This window comes from Arachis ipaensis, chromosome B10 (genome assembly GCF_000816755.2).
Source record: "Arachis ipaensis cultivar K30076 chromosome B10, Araip1.1, whole genome shotgun sequence".
NCBI classification, from domain to species: domain Eukaryota; kingdom Viridiplantae; phylum Streptophyta; class Magnoliopsida; order Fabales; family Fabaceae; genus Arachis; species Arachis ipaensis.
In genome coordinates, this window is record NC_029794.2 from 105,713,695 (window position 1) to 105,721,314 (window position 7,620).

The 7,620-nt window shown below is 35.4% G+C and overlaps 1 long non-coding RNA gene across 1 annotated transcript; it reads right to left on the bottom strand.

Moving 5' to 3' along the window:
* On the bottom strand, positions 221-7,374 carry LOC110268554. The gene is made up of 3 exons (XR_002356722.1): positions 7,347-7,374; positions 1,981-1,985; positions 221-294 (listed from the first exon to the last, which is right to left on the bottom strand). It is a non-coding gene; the product is annotated as an uncharacterized LOC110268554 (long non-coding RNA).

Sequence of the window (7,620 nt, forward strand, 5' to 3'; positions counted from 1 at the left end):
ACACAATTAGGCTCAAAAACTCACAAGCTCATGTGTTCTTAGCTCAAAAATATGTTTCACAATATATAATTCAAGCAAGTTCAATGAAATTTTTCTTTACTCAAATCAATTAGGGTACCCTATAGATAAATTTCTTGAAAAATTTCATTATTTTGACTAAGCTTATTATATATATGAAAACCAAGAAAATGCAACTAAGAATTCTAAAAGACATGGTAATAATAGAAAAATTAAAATGTGAAAGTATTGGGATTAGAGATTTGTTACCCAAAAATGGCCGATTGGTCAGACGACCTTCCTACACTTAAAGGTTTGCACCATCCTCGGTGCATTCCAAAGATGAGCAAGGGGTTACGGCGATGATATGGATTGCCACCTTCAGCTGGTGGATCAACCGGTTGCTGCATGTTCTTTCTCCCGCTTCCCTTGTTGCTTATGGTGAATCATCCATGAAAATTAGAAAATAACACTGTAAGATGAGAAAATGCAAAATCAAGAAAGTGTAGATTGTTGGAATGAGGTAAGAATCACTAGAATAGATTGAGTGAATTAGTGTGACATTTATAAAAAATGGTGTGTGAGTTCTAAGTTGCATGCGATTTAGAACACACACTAGCATAGAAAGCTATGTCACAATTACACAAAAGAAGTAAGCACTTCACTCATTATAGTGTGCTTGAGATGCTTTAAAGGAAACTTGTATGTTAAGATAAACAACAAGAAATAAAGAAGTATAAAAGCATTCAAGTAATAATCAAACAATTATGAAATGGGTGATGAAGGGACATTGGTTGATGTGCAAGGAAATCTAATGAACAAAGAAAACTATGAAAATCACACATCAATCAATGACACACTTCGAATTTCGGTTCGCCTCACCTAGTTGACATAAAATGGGACATATGGGTGCTATGAAACTTATTAAAAGAGAGATATAAGGTGAAAATCAATCACATAGGAAGCATGGTCCATATAGCTTGAGAATTTCAAAAAGATGCCCCTAGGTGAGCTTACAATCCAATTTCACAAATGAAGCATTATGCCAAAATGAATAGTTTCAAGTATGTGTAGGGCACATAGTTAAACAATTAAGGGTTAACATATCATTGAGGCATAAGCACAACATATGGATGCATATGATCAAGACACACGGTGCATTAAGATAAATGCACAACATCCAACATAAAAAATTGCTTAGTCAAAGTAAAGAATTCAAATCACATGGTGGCCAAATCATGCAATTCAAAAGATTTAGAACGCTTGGAAGGCAATGTCATAAGTACTTGGTATTCACCAATATTAAGCATGAAAAATTCAAAATTAAGTAACAAATTATAACCTCAACAAAGAAATCCAACAATGAATAATTTCAACATCAAGAAACAGCAAATCAAATCAACAATCCAACACTTAGCACCAAAAATAGAAAATTAAATCAACTAACTAACTAACAAAATAACTAACTGACTAACTAATTAAGTAACTCACAACTATCAAACTAACTAAAAAAATGATGGTAGATGGTGAATGGTGGTGGTGGATGATGGTTGAATAATGGAAAGAAAAGAAGAGAAGAGAGAAAAAGAAAAGAAATGGAGAGAAGAGAAGAAAAGAAGTGTATAAGATAGGAGAGGTCACGCATACGCGGGATGTCACGCGTACGCGTGAGTCGCAGAAATGGGATGCGACGCGTACGCATCAGGCACACGTAGGCGTGGAATGGGAAAATAGGGTGTGACGCGTACGCATGAGTCACGCATACGCGTGGGAAGAAATTGCGCTGGACACGCAGTTCTCGCACCCTACGCGCACAACTCTCTATCAAGACCGTGCGATGGCACAGTCCACGCACAATCCTGGTACGCTCAGAAATCTTGGGGTCACGCGTACGCGTGGGGAGGTGCTCTGTTTTTCAAAATTTTTCAAGTTCTAGCACCAAACTAAGCATTCCGAACATCCAAACAATCATCTAAACTTCACCAAACCTTATTTAACATACTAGGCTACCAAATAAACTCGATCAACTAAATTAAACATGAAATTAAACTCTTTACCAATATATACAAAAGAGAAAAATAAAAAGAGTTTTCTATATTGGGGTGTCTCCTACCTAGCACTTTTACCTAAAGTCCTTAAGTTGGACATTTTGGGAGGCTCTTTGTCATGGTGGCTTGTGCTTGTATTTATCCTTGAATCTCCAACAATGCTTGAATCTCCAAAATGCTCCAAGATACCAATTCAATTGTACCAAGCCTTGATGGAGTTCTTCACAAGCTCTGAGCTCCCAAAATTGGTCGTGATCTCTTAATCTGGGATCCCATATCTTATTTTCACACCCATCTTCAAGTTGATCATTACAATTCCAATTGGGTGACATGCAAATAGAATTATTGTTCATACACCGAATCATTCTCCTAGACCCATTCAATTTAGGAATCCTCCAACCATGGGGCCTAAGCCTTAAGGGTTCAACCTTAATGACCCTTGATTTACAATGCCAACTACTAACCATCTCCCTTTTACTCTTCAACCCACAAAGCATCCTAAGTTGACCATCCATCTCAAGCAAACCTTACTCAAGCGAGAAAGTAAAGCTTAGGGATAAGAGAGTTACCCACTTGAATGAAAGAATGGATGGTTGCTTAGCGAGAGAGGTTTCCAATGGCCATGTAGTTTCCACTTTCTTGCGCTCTTCTTGGATGACATCGACCTCTTGACAAGCTTCCTCAATTCCAATTCCTTGTTCACCAACTTCTTCTATACATCCTTCATTGCTCAAGCCATGTGTTGGAGGTTGTGTACAGTCCTCCTTGTCATCAATTTCACAACACAATGAGGGAGGTTCATCAATTTCAAAAGACACATTGATTGGTGTGGAATCATCTTCAATGGTGGAGCTTGCTTCTTGATCAACCTCTTCCAATCTTTCATCATTCATACTATGCCTTGAGGTTGCGCATTATCCTCCTCAACATTAATTTCAAGCTCAATGGAAGAAGGTTCAACAACTTCCACAAAATCATCAACAACATTACTTGGTGTGGAAGTATTCTCAAGCTTGAAATCCACCTCTTGTTCAACTTTGCCTAGGTCTTTAACCACTTCTTCTTCTTCAACAATTTTTATCCCCTCCACTTATTGCAAAACACACTCCATGTCCTTGTTCTCAAGTTGAGATTCTAAAATCTCCTTCATGCTCCGCTCTTCGGTTGATTTTTCACATTCATCCGTAGAAATGTTTTATTTGTTGCATGAGCCCCATGAGTCCAAATTGGTTTTAATTTTGGCAAGGTTAGCCATGATAGCTTCATGCCTCTTTTGGGCTTCCTCTTGTTCCTTTTGAACCAAGATTGTTCTAAGCCAATCCATTGCTTCCATGAGACGATCCCTTGGCTCTTGTTCCATTTGGCTAACATAAGTAGGATCATATTACTCTTGGATCGATGGATATGGATGTTCTTCCATGGAGGTTTATGGTGGAAAGGGAAATTCATCATGTGGTTGAAAGTTTTCATATATGGGAGGGGTTCATCTTGGTAAGGGTAGTAAGCTGGTGTATATGAAGGTGGTTCTTGGGAGTAATTGTGTTGGAATTGTGATGGTTCTAGGTATGGTTCATATGGCTCATAAGGTGGTTGGTATAGTGGATATGGGCTTGGGTCATATGGAGGTGTTTGGTGGTATGAGGCTTGTGAGTATAGTGGTTGAGGGCTATGTTGAGGAGGGGGTTCATAGGCATATGGTGGTTGTGGTTGATAACCACAAGGAGGTCCACTATAGCCATTGGGTTGGTATGCATCATGGAATGGTTCTTGCTCATAGCACATTGGAGGAGGTTGTTGCCATGAAGGTTGATCATATGCTTGAGGCTCCTCCCACCTTTGATTGTTCCATCCTTTATGCATATCCTCATTGTAGCTTTCATTCCCTACAATATAGTTTGAACCAAGTTCATAGCCAAAAGGGTGAGAATTCATAGTGAAAAGAGAAAACAAAATCAAAAGCTAATAAGAACAAAATCCTATAACTAGCAAAAACTAACAAAGAAACTCAAGCACTATTCACAATATTAACATATATACAATAACCAATAACAAGCACACATTGCGATTCCCCGGCAACGGCACCAAAAACATGAAAAAAGGAAATCGTCGGTTTGGAATTTTTTCTCAATAAAAGAAATCGCTTCGTTGCAAGTATAGTTCTAAACCGACAAACATCCCTTAATCAAAGTTTAATTTTGGTTGTCACAAGTTCAACCCAATAAAAATAACCAAGAGTATTGCTCCCGGATCGTTCTCCCCAGGAATTACAATTGAGTGCTCAATTATTGGTTATGAGTTTCACAAAGGTGGGTTGATAAAACAAGAAATTAAAATGGTAAGAATTTAAATAACAATAAAATAAAGTAAACAACTAAAGATAACAACTACTAAAGAGGGGCATTCATGGCAAGAATTGAGAATCAAAGTTTTCTATCCTAGTCATTAATCATAACACAATAATTATCAAGAAATAATCCTATTTTGTTATCTCCAACATCGGAAGAAAATTAAATAAGACTAGTTAATCTCAATCCATAAGTCCTAATCACTTACTAATCGAATTAGCAAAAGATTAGCATTCATGGAAACAATATTAACTAACAACTCTAGATCACCAATCCAAATTGGGTATTAATGACTCAAGATTGCCTAATTTCTCTTTCCAAGCCAAGAATATTCAAAAACTACTCTAAACCTAAGCCAAGCATTTTATCAAATACTTGGAAGGCATAAAAAGGAAAACATAGTAAATTGCAAGAAATATAAATTCAAAGGCTACCAAATGCAAGAAAATAACAATAACTCGAATAAACATCAAAGAAACATAAAATATCAAATTTGCATTAAATGAAATTGAAAGTAACAAGAGTTCATAAACATAAAATTGACATAAAAAGGGAAATTGACAAGAAGAACTAAGTAATAACAAGAAATTATAAGGAAAACTATTTGAAAACAAGAAATTAAACATAAATCTAGCTAAGATGAAATTAAACTAAGAACCCTAATTTCTAGAGAGAAGAGGGATCTTCTCTCTCTAGAAAACTACCTAAAGCATGATATCTAAGCTACCTAATTGCTCCCCCTTGATCCATCTTGAATTTGGCCTCTAATAGCTTCAAAAATGAGTTGGATCTAGGCCTGGATGAGCCCAGAAATCACCTCCAGTGCGTTCTTTAATGAAGCCACATGCCACTTGTCACGCATATGCAGGATGTCACGCGTACGCGTCATATTGCATTTTTCAGGTCATGCGTACGCGTTGCATGACAGATTCCCAAATCCTCATTTCTTCATCAATTCTCCACTTTGCATGCTTTTTTTCTTCATTCCTTCAATCCAATCCTTGCCTTATAAACTTGGAATCACAAAACAAACATATCAAGGCATCGAATGGAATTAAAGTGAATTAAATTTAGCAATTTAATAGCCTAAAAAGCATGTTTTTAATCATTAAGCATAATTTAGGGAGAATTATAAAACCATGCTATTTCATTGAATAAATGTGAAATAAGTTGATAAAATCCACTAAATTCAACACAAGATAAACCACAAAATTGGGGTTTATCAATCAAACACTTGGAATGCATAAAATGAAAGCATGGTAAAATTACAATAATAATAAAATCTAAAGCTATCAAATACAAGAAATCAATAACACCAACTAAATTAAACCACAAGAAAACATAAAACATTAATTTGCATTAAAGAAAAGTGAATTAACAATATTGTTCATAAAACTAGATAGAAGTTAGAGATTCTTTCTCTAGAAATCTAACCTAAAGCATGGCTAAAAACTCAACTATGACTACTTAATTCATTCTCCCTTCAATCCCTGGTTCAATAGCATCAGAAATTGGTTGGATTGAGCCTAAAATGCTCCAGAAATCGCTGGTCACATGTTGCCTTAAGTGAGTCACATTTTTTGTGTTCCACATACGCAACAATTTGGCTGCGTATGCGGATGTCTACACACACGTCTACCATAAACAATTGTATGTTATTTTGAAGCTTCGGATGTTAGCTTTCTAATGCCACTAGAACTGCCTCATTTATAGCTCTATTGCTCAAGTTATGATCACTTTAGTACGAAGAGGTCACGATTGACAGCTCTTCAAATCTTTCACTTCTTCATGAACTTCTCCACTTTCGTATGCTTATCCTTCATCCTTCAAAGAAATCCTTACCTCCTAAACCTTAAATCACTTACACAAACATATCAAGGTATCGAATATAATAGAAACGAAATTAAAATTTGCAATTTTAAGCATAAAAAGCATGGTTTTCATCACTTAGCACAATTAGGAGAAATTCACAAAACTATCCTATTTCAATGAATAAATGTAAGAAAAGTAAAAAAAATTCACTCAATTAAAGCAAATAAATACCATGAAATGTGGATTTATCATATTTCCACACTTAAATAATAGCAAGTCCTGATGCTAAACTCAAGAAGGATAAGATTAAGGGATGCAATACTTATTCAAAATAAACTATCTATATGCAATCTACCTAAATGCATGCAACTACTTGAATGCATGAATATGTACCCAATTCCCAAGATTTTCAATGAAAATTCAAAATATACTTTTACCTCAACCAATGTTCTCAAACTTTTCCACACTTGAATGATACACACTCTCACCAGCCTAAGCTAATCAAAGATCCAAATTAAGAACATTTATTATTTTTCGCTTAGGGGTAGTGATGTGCTAAAATTAAGAACAAAAAGGAGATTAAATAGGCTCAAAATTGGCTAACAATGGTGGATAAAAGGGTAAGGCCATTTGGGTAAGTGAGCTCAAATGAAATAAATGCCTCAATCATATAAATGCATTCATACACAAAACAATGGACATAAAGAATCAAACCAATCAAAGATTATAATCATAGAAAGAGAATAATACACACAAGAATGAAAATAGTGGTTAATATGATGTAACCACACAATTAGGCTTAAAACTCACAAGGTTGTGTGTTATTAGCTCAAAAGTCATGTTCCACAATATATTTCAAGCATGTTTCAATGAAAAATATGTTAACTCAAATCAATTTTGGAATGCTCTATAAAGAAATGGTATTGAAAATTTTATTATTTTGACTAAGTTTATTATATGTATGCATATATGAAAAGACATGCAATCAACTAAGAAAAATACAATTATAGCTCTAAAATATATGCAAACCAAGAAAAATGTAACTAAGAATTCTAGAAGACCTAGTAATAGAAGAAAAATATGAAATGTGAAACTGTTTGGATTAGAATTTTTCACCCCAAGATTGGCCGATTGGTCGGATGACCTCCCCACACTTAAAAGTTTGCACCGTCCTTGGTGCATTCAAAGATGAGTAAGGGAATACGGCGACTACACGGATCACCACCTTCAGCTGGTGGGTCATTCGGTTGCTGCATGTTCTTTCTTCTGCTTCCCTTTCCACTTATGTTGAATCATCCTGAAAGATAGAAAACAGGATATAGTAAAATAAGTAAATGCACAAGCAAAGAAGCATAGATTATTGGAATTGGTTAATAATCACTAAAATGAAGTGAGTCAATCAGTTTGCGACATTAAGG